The sequence below is a fragment of the Zingiber officinale genome, chromosome 6A, assembly GCF_018446385.1.
Source record: "Zingiber officinale cultivar Zhangliang chromosome 6A, Zo_v1.1, whole genome shotgun sequence".
In the NCBI taxonomy this organism is placed as follows: Eukaryota; Viridiplantae; Streptophyta; class Magnoliopsida; order Zingiberales; family Zingiberaceae; genus Zingiber; species Zingiber officinale.
This window is the reverse complement of record NC_055997.1, coordinates 5,066,345-5,080,089: the sequence shown is the minus strand read 5'-3', so window position 1 is coordinate 5,080,089 and position 13,745 is coordinate 5,066,345.

Sequence of the window (13,745 nt, the reverse complement as noted above, 5' to 3'; positions counted from 1 at the left end):
CTCATCGGCTGCTTGATTTTCAGCTCTGGGTATCTTCTGGACAATAACTTCTTTAAAGTCAGCTTTGAGCTTCTCGAAGGCTTCAGCGTAGAGCTTGAGCCGAGCACTATTGATTTCGAAGGTACCAGAGAGCTGCTGAGCGGCCAACTGCGAATCCGAGTGAAGCATTACCCGACCGGCTCCCACATGCCGGGCAGCCTGCAAGCCAGCTATGAGGGCCTCATATTCTGCTTCATTGTTGGTAGCTTTATAATCTAGCCGAACGGATAAGTGCATCTTTTCTTCTTGAGGGGAGAGTAACAATATTCCAATCCCGCTTCCGAGCCGAGTGGACGACCCATCCACATATATTCTCCACCTAGCTTCCGGCTCCGGCCTTTGCACCTCAGTCACGAAATCGGCCAAGGATTGCGCTTTGATCGCCGAGCGGGGCTGGTATTGGATATCGAACTCACTTAACTCCGTCGTCCATTTGATGAGTCGTCCGGATGCCTCTGGATTTAGCAGAACACGTCCGAGTGGGCTGTTGGTTTTGACAATGATAGTATGCGCCAAGAAATATGGACGAAGGCACCGAGCGGCGAGGACCAGAGCAAAAGCTAGCTTTTCGAGCCCAGTGTAGCGAGATTCAGCATCCTTTAAAATGTGACTAAGGAAATACACAGGCTCTTCTCCGCTCGCCCTCACCAGTGCTGAGCCAATTGCCTGCTCGGTCGAGGATAGATAAATACAGAGCGGCTCGCCAATAGTCGGCTTGGCTAATACCGGGAGCGAATTCAGATATGCCTTTAAATCTTCGAACGCCCGGTCGCATTCTTCGTCCCAGTGAAATTTTGTAGCCTTGCGTAAGATCTTGAAAAACGGAAAGCTCCGGTCGACGGTTTTGGAGATGAACCGGGACAGAGCGGTTATCCGACCGGTCAAACGCTGTACTTCCCTTGTATTTCTTGGAGGCGGCATATCTTGTAGAGCTTTCACCTTGCTGGGATTTACTTCGATGCCCCGCTCGGTCACTATGTACCCCAGAAAGCGCCCTCCTTTTGCTCCGAACAGGCACTTCTGGGGATTCAACTTGACTCCATATTTGCGCAGCGTTCGGAAGGTTTCCTCCATGTCCTTGAAGAGATCGACCGCTCGGATGGACTTAATGAGAATGTCGTCCACATAAACTTCCAGATTCCGTCCGATCTGCTCTCTGAACACTTTATTCATCAAGCGCTGATATGTGGCCCCCGCATTCTTCAATCCGAACGGCATTACATTATAGCAATAAGTGCCGTCGGCCGTCACAAAGCTGACTTTTTCTTGATCTTCACGGGAGAGCAGCACTTGGTGATAGCCCTGGTAAGCGTCGAGCATACAGATTAATTCACATCCGGCCGTAGAGTCCACCAGCTGATCTATCCGAGGCAGAGGATAAAAATCTTTCGGGCAAGCTTTGTTGAGATCCCGAAAATCTATGCATACTCTCCACTTGTTGCCCGGCTTGGAGACCAATACTACGTTAGCCAACCAGCTCGGGAACTGTACCTCGTGGATATGGCCGGCCTCCAAGAGTTTCTCCACCTCGCTCGGATGATAGCATTCTGCTCGGCGCTGAAATCTCTTTTTCTCTGCTTCACGGGCCGTGCGTCCGGTCGAACATGTAGTTCATGCTGCGCTATACTTGGTGAAATTCCGGGCAGCTCATGTGTCGACCATACGAAGACATCATGATTTCTTCGGAGGCTTTGGATCAACTCTTCTTTTTGCTTCTCTTCCAGATCGGACGCTATAAAGGTTGTGGCCTCCGATCGGGTTGGGTGAATCTGCACTTCCTCTTTTTCTTCATAAATTAAAGAGGGTGACTTTTCGGTGATGGCGTTTACCTCGATCCGGGGCGCCTTCCGAGCGGAACAGGCTTCTGCTCGGACCATCTCTATGTAGCATCACCGAGCGGCTAGCTGATCTCCTCGTACTTCTCCCACTTTGTCCTCCACGGGGAACTTGATCTTCTGATGGAAGGTTGAGACGACCGCTCGGAATTCGCTGAGTGCCGGTCGTCCCAGAATGACATTGTAGGACGAGGGAGAGTCGACCACCACAAAATTTGTTGTCCTTGTCCGTCTGAGTGGCTCTTCTCCCAACGAGGTGGCCAGCCGGATCTGTCCGACCGGCTAAACTTCGTTACCAGTGAACCCATAGAGCGGAGTTGTCATGGGTAATAGCTCGGCTCGATCAATTTGCAACTGATCGAATGCTTTCCTGAAGATGATGTTGACCGAGCTTCCTGTATCTACAAAAACGCGGTGGATAGTATAATTCGCTATTATCGCTTTGATGAGCAGAGCGTCGTCGTGGGGCACTTCAACTCCTTCCAAGTCCCCTGGCCCGAAACTGATTTCCGGTCCGCTCGCCCGTTCTTGGCTGGAGCCAACGGCATGAATTTGGAGCTGCCGGACGCTCGCCTTTCTAGCTCGGTTGGTGTCTCCTCCGGTCGGCCCGCCAGCAATAACGTTGATCTCGCCTCGGGAAGTATTGCTTCTATTTTCCTCTTCCCGAGCGGTCGGTCGAGACCGTTCTTTGGACGCTCTGTGATCCTCCTGCCTTGGAGAACGACGTCGATCGGGCGTATGTGGCTGTCGCCTATCAACTAGTGTCCGGTCGGCTTCATTGGGTCTCTGTCGCCTGTCGACTGATGGAGACCGTCGCCCGGCATTCCGGGGCGCGGGATGAGCCACGAAGGGAAGACTTCGGTAATCCCTTGTGTTGTGCGTATCCGTCCGGTGGAAGGAGCAGAACATCGGGGTCCATTTCTTCTTTGGCTTGGGCCGGGCGGCAGATACCTCTTGCACATGAGACCTGGCGTGGGGCGATCGGATTGCTTCGGCCCTTGGTCCTCTAGGCGGCTGATGAGCGGCTTGCTGTTTTCGCTCGGCTGGAGGAGCCCGCTCGGCTGGAGTTTCCTTTTTCCTTGCCGCTTGTGCTTCTTCTACGTTAATGTATTCGTTCGCCCGGTGTAGCATGTGATCATAGTCTCGGGGCGGCTTTCGGATGAGCGATCGGAAGAAATCCCCATCCACTAGGCCTTGTGTGAAGGCATTCATCATGGTTTCCGAGGTGGCCGTTGCCGCTGGATGTAAGCTCGAAGCGACTCACGGGCTTCTTGCTTGATGGCGAACAGGCTCACGCTCGTTTTTTGATAGCGCCGACTGCTTGCAAAATGATGGAGGAAGGCCGTTCAGAAGTCCTTGAAGCTTGTGATGGATCCGTCCGGTAGCCTCCGGAACCACCGTTGAGCCGATCCCGAGAGAGTGGTGAGAAAAACTCGGCATTTTACTCCATCTGTGTACTGATGGAGAGTGGCTGTGTTATCGAACTTACCCAGATGATCATCCGGGTCGGTCGTCCCATTATACTCGCCGATCGTCGGAGGCACGTAGTGCTTGGGCAGAGGGTCTTGTAGAATGGCCTCCGAAAATTGGCGATTGACCCGCTCGAGAGATGCATCCGCTCGGGGGGCTTTCCCTTTTCTGTTGTCCCGTCTTGGTATTTCATCCGAAGATGATCCCCGCTCTCGATTAGTTGCTACAGCTTCAGGAGTGCGGAAGAGGGCCCGATGGAATGGTACTGTCGCTGGTGGTGCTTCCGCTCGGCCACCAGACGCTGATGTTGCTTGTTGTTCCGGCCGCTCGGCTGTGGCTTTCTGTTTTTGCTCCACAAGCTTGGCGACCCTTATCTCGATCAGAGCGTCGAGTTCCTCGTTCGAAAGCGTCACCAGGTGTTGTCGTCCAGCCTCGTCCATTGTTTCCGCTCGGATACAGGAACGTTCCCACAGACGGCGCCAAATTGATCCTGTCCGAATCGTCGAACCAAAGGACGCTGGGCACGTGGCGCTCTCCTAGTCGATGACGCAGGCCTCCAAAGCTCCGGCGATCCTGCACAGAAGTCGGGCCGGGAAGGGGTTCCCGGCGGCGACCCTCCGACGCTCAAGTCAGGTAAGCGGACAGAAAAAGGGTGGCTCCGAAATGCGTAGAATGCATACCTCCGGCAAAGGAAGAGGCTCTTTATATAGAGCGGTGAAAGAACTAGTGCACGTCCACCGAGGCGTATACATGTCCGCAGCCCATACCTCGGTATGTACCTGTCAGAGAGCTTACCTGACACCATACTGCTACAGTTCAGTCATGTCTTCGATGGGACAACAGAACACCTTGTTGTCAGACTTAGAGTATGGCCTAGCCATAGGACTTGACGGCTGTCAGAAGATGTTCCTATCCTTCAACCACCGCCGGGCCGGGATGTCCGTCCGGCCAACCGACGTGAATAGCGTCGTCCGGATGGCCCTAATTTCCCGCGCTAGCCGGGCGGCGCGCCCATTATGTCCTACCCTCTCTTAGCCCTTCCGCTCGGCCATTTACTACTTCATTGAGCGTCGGAACCCCGACCCCTGTCAGGGCGTCTTTCACTATCAGACATGTACGGGCAGGCCGATCGGCGTGCCCTTTTTCCATGCGTCCGGTCGGCTCACCCTTCTTCGACGGACCACCTGGCCTTTTGACCTCCACGTGGCATTGACCCCTCTTTAGGGGGTCCCGGACTCTTACCACCGGATCACTTAGTAAGCGCTATCTAACTCACAAAAACTCGATATGCATGTGAATATACTGAAAACTAAAACTGAATGCTCAAGGGAAAACTACTCATGCTCATCTACTAGTAAATAAACAAACATACTGAAGTGCTAAACACGTAAAGCTACTCATGCTCTTCTAATAGCAAAGAACAGTAAGCTAATCTAAATAACATGCTATCATAAAAGGGAACTAAACTTGCTGATTCTAAAACAAAGTGAAACTTAATTCATTTATTCTAAACTTATTCTTTTATACTTTTATACTTGTGTGAATCTTATTTTGTTTGTTCAAAAACTTATACTTATTAATACTTCAAAATAATAATCAACTTTCTTCTTGGGCCCGACAATTGTATTTGCTATACGCGCATCCCTAACTAGACCCGAGATAGCTGGTCCCGAATCTAGTAGGGTTTACTAGGTTATCTAAACCTAGGGACGACTATGGGAGCCCAACCCAAGGACTACTGAGAGTCCTGCATACTAGGTTATCTAAACCTAGGGACGACTATGGGAGCCCAACCCAAGGACATCTGAGAGTCCAGTACAGTGCCACTGATAAAAGTAAAATACTTGTTATCTTTTAATACTTCTAATATATAATGCCTCGGCACTTTCTTTAGCACCTTGTGTGCCAAAATCCCTAAAGTCTTGACTTTGGGATCTACTTAAAGCGTTGGCCCTTTTCTTTCTTTTCTTTATTTTTCTTATGCTTGTTAATACTTCTAAAAAAAATGCTTCTTTAAAAACTGAAATGTTTAAACAAATTCTAATACTGCAATACTTAAACAAAAATCTGCATACAAAGCTTAACATAAATTCTGCACTGCTCTACTTAATAAAAATCTGTACTGCGATACCTTAAGCATGCTTCCACAGAAATAAAAAGAAAACTTAACTAGTTAAATCCCTAACTAGTTAAATTCCTAACTACCAACATGTATCATCTATCATTCAATCCTAAACCACCAATGATCATACATCTAATTTTCGACAATACTAACAGGTAGTAAAACAAAATTCTTCAACATGCTACAATGGAAATTAGAAGAAGGAAATCAAATCTCGGAATTAAATCTGCACATGCTAAAAACTAAACTAAATCTGCATTTGCTTAATGAAACTAAACTAAATCTGCACTTAATGGATATGAAATCTATTAGTGCATGATAAAATATATACTACATCACTAATTGTTCCATAATTCCAAAACTCCTAAGAAGTTAGGTGAAGTATCTACATTAAATTTACTAATGCAACAACTTGCAAGTATCATAAAACTCAATTGTAAGGGTTCAACAACGCAAGCCAGAGATCGAATTCCTCAACAAAGAAACCGAACAATCTCGTGAGGCAATTCGATATCAAATCCCAGCTTCAAACAATGTTCACAGAAACCAAACGAAATGCAACTAGATCATCTACAGATTCTGAATTGTTTCCAGCAAAGCAAGGCATAAGGAAAGAATGCTATTACGATAAAAGAAATTGATACATGAAGATGATGGTATGCTTGAATCTGATGGAATTTAAAACTTAGGTAAAGCTTAATCGAAAATCTGCACTTAATAGTGGTTCTTCCTGCTATGTGTCACGGCAACAAAAGAAAGCACAAAACCTAAAAATTCTACATACCCAGTGTCACGGCAAGGAGAAACCAAGCCCAATCATAGTTATTCTGCAGTAACCCTCAAAACACAAACCTACATGCTTAATCTAATTACTTTCTTCCTTTGAAATCCACGGTGGAAATTCCAAAACCAAATCAAACTTACAACATACTTCGAATTCAAGAAGAACAAAGGGTCCGAAACTACTCTACTGCAGGTGAGGAAGCACTTACCTTGGGTTTCTTGGACTTACAACCGAGAAGGAGGCTTCTAGGGCTTTCGGCGAACTCGAAATCCCGACTCTTCTTCGTGCTCCCGACTCCTCGTCATCGAGAAGAGCTTAAGGAGATGGAGGAACCCCTCGGAGAACCTTGGCCGGCCGCCGGATCGAAGCCCTAGCTTCGGCTGCGATTTCACCCAAGCAGGAGCCGACGCCGTCACCGCGTGCGAGAGGAGGAATTTTTTTGAGGGAAAAGAAAATAATTAATCCCTCTCTTAACTTATCCTTTTATAACCTAGGGTATTCTGTTATGGCTTAAGAATATTTCGTGCCTTACTCTTTCACGAAACATCAACGTGCGCGCTTGGTCCGCTGGAAAGGCGAATTCCCGAAGGTCTCGGGTTCGAGCTGCCCTCGACTCCTTTTTAAACGGAAACTTTATTTCGTTTCTTAAGACCGCTTAACTATATTTAATTCCCTTATATTATAACAAAATAGCTGTGGAACAGTTGGCTAACCGGATTCATTTAAGGCTTGGCTTAACCCAAGATCCACGGTTCGAATCTCGGCTTGGACATTTTTTTTTTTGCAACATTTTTCGTTTAGTAAAAATACTAAACGATCTCCAAAAATTACATAAAAATACTCTAAAAGTTTCTAAAAATCTCTAGAATTTTTATATAGCATTTCTAAATATTTTTAAGAACTTTTAGAACTCCTAATGAGGAAAATTGGGTCGTTACATAGACACCCGAACCACAAAAGTTATCCAGAAGTTGAGTTAGAGCGCGACGATTGGCAGAACCCACAACAAAGGTCCAGGCGCCCGGAGGGGTCAAGTTTTGACTAGAGATCGCCACGTCTGTAGTGGTTCAGGCACCCAAAGGGGTTCCAGGAGCGCGGAATGGGTCTATACAAAGGTCTTCGACTAGCAGCTTCAAATGATCATCTACTATAAGATTTATTCTTGCATGCTGCTCTGAAAAGGCTCCGATGATAAGGAAAGGCTGCTCCGAAGTTCGAAGAACGAAAGATTTTAAATTCCTTTCTGTTTATCGATGACAATTATTTCAGTTCTTGTACTCAATACTTGTAACACATTATTCGAGCTGATAGTGATTGCCCAATGAAAGCGATCGACAATCGCGAGCTTTGGAGTAGGAGTTGTCATAGGCTCCGAACCAAGTAAAACTTGGCTTTGTTAGCATTGTCATTATTTTCTTTATTCCGTTGTGTAACTCGTTTTAACTCGGGATTTTTGATGAACGCTATTCACCCCTCCCCCCTCTCTAGCATCTCTATGATCCAACAAAAATAAGGTATTGAATGACTTATAAAATTATTTAACATAATATTAAAAATAAAAAAAATACCTGATCAATGGAGGGTAATTGCTTTAGTTCCCTTATATAAGAACAAGGGAGACGTACAAAATTATGCAAACTATACGGTATTAAACTAATGAGTTATACCATAAAATTTTAAGAAAAAGTAATAAAAAAATAAATTAAGGAAGGAGACCACGATGATTAAAAATCAATTTAGATTTATGTCTGGAAGGTTGATAATAGAAGCTATACATCTTCTTAAATAACAAATTGAAAAATATCGGTAGCAAAAACAAGATCTACACATGTTATTTATTGGCTTAGAAAAAGCTTATGGGAGAGTCCCAAGAGAAATTATATGGAGAATTTTAGAAAAGAGAGGTGCTAGTGTAACATATATTAACTAATTAAGGATATGTACAAGGATGTAATGACCAGAGTAAAGACTTCATACGAAGTAACTGAAGCATTTCTAATAAAGATAGTGTTCTTGTCTGAAAGCGGAGAAGATGACAGGGTGGGGATGTGGCTGGAAGGTTAACGGGGCGAAGACTCCTCGTAACCTTATAACACAAAAGGCATTAGTGCCAAGCTGAGAAGGGGTTCCCGACGTTAGCCCTCTACCGCTCAAGTTAGCTTCTGGTGTAGTAGATGTTAGGATCTTAGATGGCTAGAGGGGGGTGAATAGCCTCTTAAAAACTTAAACAAAACTTTCTACAGAGAAACTTGTTAGCATAGTGGAATTAGGAAACTAAAACAAAAGGAAACAAGCACACTAACACACGGATTTACGAGGTTCGGGGATAACTTGCCCCTACTCCTCGGCGTGTCCGTAAGGTGGACGACTCCTTGATCTTCGGTAGATCGCACCCCGGATAAGTTCCGGCTAAAGATCCTCCTTCTCGGTGGAGTAACCTCTCCACAAAGTCTCAAGAAATATATATGTTAAAGCACAAGACTTACAGAGCTCGGTGGCAAAGAAGAATGAACTAATCGCTTACAACCACGCGAGGATCAGTGGAAATAAAGAACTCACAGATCGCAGTTTCTCACACGAGAGCTCAAGAACTTAGCACACACAGTTTCTTTTTCTTTCTTTCTTGCTTGTTCTTCTTTCCTCTCACTTTTTACTGCTTCTTAAGCCCCTGTTCTCCGCTATCACGGATCGTGGTCAAGCTGCACCGAATCATCGCTCCAGCCAATCCCTCTTCCTCCTTACCTGGTTCCCTGAACTCACACTAATGAAATCACAGTCTTCACTGGTGTCTTCTGAGCTCGAACCAATCACCAGGAGTCAAGCAGCTCGCAGCCAGATTACACCAGTATCCGTTGATGCTTCAAATGCACCATGCGCCGCGAATCACAGCAGAAAGGCCATTTGTCGTATTCCTCTTTTGGACTTAATTTGAAATTAAGCTTGGAATGATACCTGTGATCCTGCAAACTCAAAAGCTAACAGCACAGAGGTTATATCACATGAATCAGGCAGATTAAAGGCAGTGGAGGAATCGCAGAAACAGCGAACAATATGGATCGTGTGTGTGGATCGGTCACCAGACCGATCCATGGACCGATCAGGACATATCCTGATCGGTCCACTGCTTGTCTGATCGATCGTAGAGACCGATCAGGCCGCAGCTGGATCGGTCTCCGCGACCGATCCCTGCCTTTCTTCTTTCGCAGTAGCATCTCCTGATCGGTCTTGGAGACCGATCAGATTGCACTCAATGGCTCACTGAGTGTTTCCTGATCGGTCTACAGACCGATCAGATTACACTCAGTGTGCTACTGAGTGTTTCCTGATCGGTCACCAAACCGATCAGAAACTTGAGTTTCACTAGATCGGTTTGTGGACCGATCAGTCATCCAAAGTATCACTGGATCGGTCTGTTGACCGATCCAACGCCTATGTGATACTAGGATTGGTCTGAGAACGAGCTCCCAAGCTCTCTCTGACCTAATCCGGTCCAGAGAATGAGCTCCCGAGCCCTCTCTGACCTAGTCCGGAGAACGAGCTGCCGAGCCCTCTCCGACGTCGTCTGGTCCAGAGAACGAGCTACCGAGCCCTTTCTGACCTAGTCCAGAGAACGAGCTACCGAGCCCTCTCCGACTTCGTCCGGTCCAGAGAACGAGCTACCGAGCCCTCTCTGACCTGGTCCGGAGAACGAGCTACCGAGCCCTCTCCGACCTAGTCCGGAGAACGAGCTACTGAGCCCTCTCTGACCTAGTCCTGAGAACGAGCTGCCGAGCCCTCTCCGACTTCGTCTGGTCCAGAGAACGAGCTACCGAGCCCTCTCTGACCTAGTCCAGAGAATGAGCTACCGAGCCCTCTCCGACTTTGCGTGCCAAGTTTCCAACTTGGACTTTTCCCTTCCACTTGATCAACCTTGATCATTAATCAAATCGAGTTTAATTAACATCTGATACAAACTTAAATCAGTGTCAACATCAAAACAACAGCCAGGTCAGACTGTATCAACAATCTCCCCCTTTTTGTTGTTTGACAACACGATTTAAGTTTAGATCAGAAATGTTCTTATTTTCACAATTTTAGGGGAATCAAAATCCTCCCCCTAAGATGGATACACCACTATCTTTTCCTCTATAATCAAGCCTTCATACACCTCTAAACTTAGGTATCCTCTCCCCCTTTGTCAAACACCGAAAAGGTGCAAATGAGGTGATAAAACTCAAAAGGCTCCCCCTCAACCCATACTGTCTTTTTCTTAATGCACTTAGAGTTCCCTCTTATATGACAGTAAGAAAGAGATAAGATACAATCAAGTCATGGCATAGGAACAACATATGAATATGAACTGAAGCATAAGGAAAAGCAAGAAATAGACAAATGAATAGCAAAAATATATGAGTAGCATAAGTATCCAAGTCAGACAAAGATATCCAACAAATAGCATCCAACACACAGACAGGCAAAGTGACACACAGAATGTATCAATCAATATCCTCAACAGGAGGAACCTCATCATCATCTGCAGGAGGCACGTAACCCTGAGGCGGCATGCTGGAGCTCGAAGGTGGATGGCCCAAGAAATGCTGCGGAGGTGGGTAGTTGGCCATCCAACCCAGAAGTAGCTGTTGCGTCACCAACTGCTGACTGCGTAGATCATCATAGCACTGGTCGATCCGAACGCGCAGTCCATGGAGCTCAGCAGCCAGTAGCTCATCGTGCTGATCGAAGCGGCTCTCCAGCTCCGCGATCTGCCATCGCAGGTCAGGGTCGGCCTCATCAGCAATAGGAGGAGGAGCAGCAACCTGTCGAGGAAGTGCCCGTGGTAACTCTCCCAGACCTCTCTCATCCTTCCACCGAACAACCCCATTCTGTCCCAAGATACCGGACTTGGAAAATGCCCGTTTCCCAAGTCGGCAATCCTGTCTGACCATCTTCACTATCCTACCCTTAGACACATCTATCTGAAGGGTCTCGAGCCAATCTGTAATTATATGCCCATAAGGCATATAAATGGTGGAGCTGCTAGGCTGAGAATAAGAGATGATCGAAGAATAGATGCTGGACATAATGTCAAAGTCGAGACGCCGACGCAAACCATAAAGCATCAGGCAGTGGTATGGTCGGATCTCTGCTAGAGGTTTGGATGTGATTGGAAGAAGACAGTTTGTGACTATCTTAAAAAGAATATAGTCAGGGGCAGATAGTCGTAGGGCTGCAAAGGTGGGAAAATCAACATCCAACTCATCCAGTCCACCTGGTCTAGGATGACCGAAGAAGTACTCATAAATGGAATCAGGTGAGACATCAAGTGGAGGAGGTAATGACTTTGGTAAATCAGGATAAATGGGAAAAGGGTCTCCTGAACACCTTCGGCAACCTAGATACCCAAAGAATTCTATGATGGAGAAATCGATAGTTCTCTTAGCGACTCTGGTTCTATAAGCACCATCACTAGCCTGATGAAGATTGTTGTAGAATTCAGAGACTAGGTCATAGTTGATGTCCCTTTCTAGGTAGACTAATGAGTCAAGCTTGTAATATGCCAGGGTTTCGGATACAGAAGGACAAAACTCATCCATGTACTTTCGATCCACAGATCGACATGGGAGTAGCTTGAATGTCCTATTTTGAAATGCTTGTTCAAACTGTTGGTTCGGGAATCTTGAAGAAGAGGAAGGTTTAGGTCGGGAGGGTGCCTGGGACTTGGACTTCTGAGCAGATGACTTAGACGTACCCTCACCGGCTGATTTCTTCCTAAATAGGTGAAAAATGGGACATGGTCGGGGCAAATGGGAGTCCACGGGAGCCACAGAGTCGAGAACCGAGACAACACACACAACACACAGAGATACACTGTGAAAAGAAGCTAAAATGCTAAAAATGAACAGATTTCGGGGAGAAAGGAAGTTACCTAGGCGCCATTTGAAGCTTTCGGAGAAGATGAAGAGAAGAGTCGGGACTGAGGAGTGGTTCGACTAGGGTTTTCGGCGTGAAATGAGAGGAGGAAGGATTGGGGGAAGTTAAAAGGGGTGATCAGATCATAAGATCGGACGACTGTCCGATCAGGAGAAATCCTGACCGATCAGGGAACGTCCTGATCGGTCAGGGAGGGTCCTGATCGGTCGTGGAGACCGATCAGGGAACCTCCTGATCGGTCCCCAGACCGATCAGAGGTGGATCAGAGGTAGAGCCTCCTGATCGGTCATGGAGACCGATCAGAGAAGCTCCTGATCGGTCCCCGGACCGATCAGGGGTCGATCAAGGTCAGAGCCTCCTGATCGATCGTGGGGACCGATCAGGGAACCTCCTGATCGGTCCCCGGACCGATCAGAGGTCGATCAGTAAGAAAAGAGAGGTGGAACTTCCCTGATCGGTCGTAGAGACCGATCAGATATCATCCTGATCGGTCCCTGGACCGATCAGTGTCTGATAGTCAGTGATTCCAGTCTCTGAAATTCGTATCGAAAGCTCTGAAACTTGGTTCAACAACTTCCAAGTTCAGAACCTAGGATCTGAAGAGTCCACAGATTATATTCAGTGATACCAATGAATATTTCCTAATGATGAGCTCTAATGATTTGGAATTAGTTAGGGCTCGAAAGTTTCAGACACTTCATAACAAATGTGTTGAATCTCAAGGTTTCAAAACCAGAGAAGTTTGTTTTGTTTGTTTGCTGAAACTATGATCTATAGTGAACCAAGGTAATAAATCTGACTTAGGCTATCGGTTCAAAATATATCCTTACTATGAGTAGTTACAAGTTTGTCAAAATATGTCAAGGTTTCTTCACCAACTTGTCCTATTTTCAATCAAAATCAAGAAGATATCAATCAAGGGTATCAATCAACACATCAACAAAGTTAGATGATTTCTAGACACAGGTCCAACCAAGATTCCTTGGTTGGAATATATGAGTAAGATCTAGGAGCCAAATACACATGAATTATGTAATGGCCTTCCCCATACTCAATTTATGTCTCTTCAACCTAATTATTCAAGGGATGCATGATACATTTTGAATAATTTGATTGATTCTAGCATCTCACCCCATTTCTAGCAAACAAAAATATTTTGTTAAACCTTATAGTTTGTGTGAGATGTTCCCAAGTTGTCCAAATTAATTTCCCAATTTCTCTTGTCATTTTAATGGTCCTTATTGATCATGATGTGGTCAAAATGACTTATTGAGCCAAACACATTCCCAATTCCCTCCTTAAATGACTAAATTCATTTTCCGGAAGAGGTTTGGTGAAAATATCGGCTAGGTTTGACTTTGACTCAACATATGTGAGTGCAATGTCTCCCCTAGCTACGTGATCTCTAATGAAGTGATGACGCACTTCAATGTGTTTGGTCCTAGAATGATGGACTGGATTTTTTGTTAGGTTTATTGTGCTAATGTTATCACACAACACTTGCACTCCCTTATACGAAAGTCCATAATCTTCTAGAGTGTGAATCATCCACAACAATTGTGATACACTCTCTCCCATGGCAATG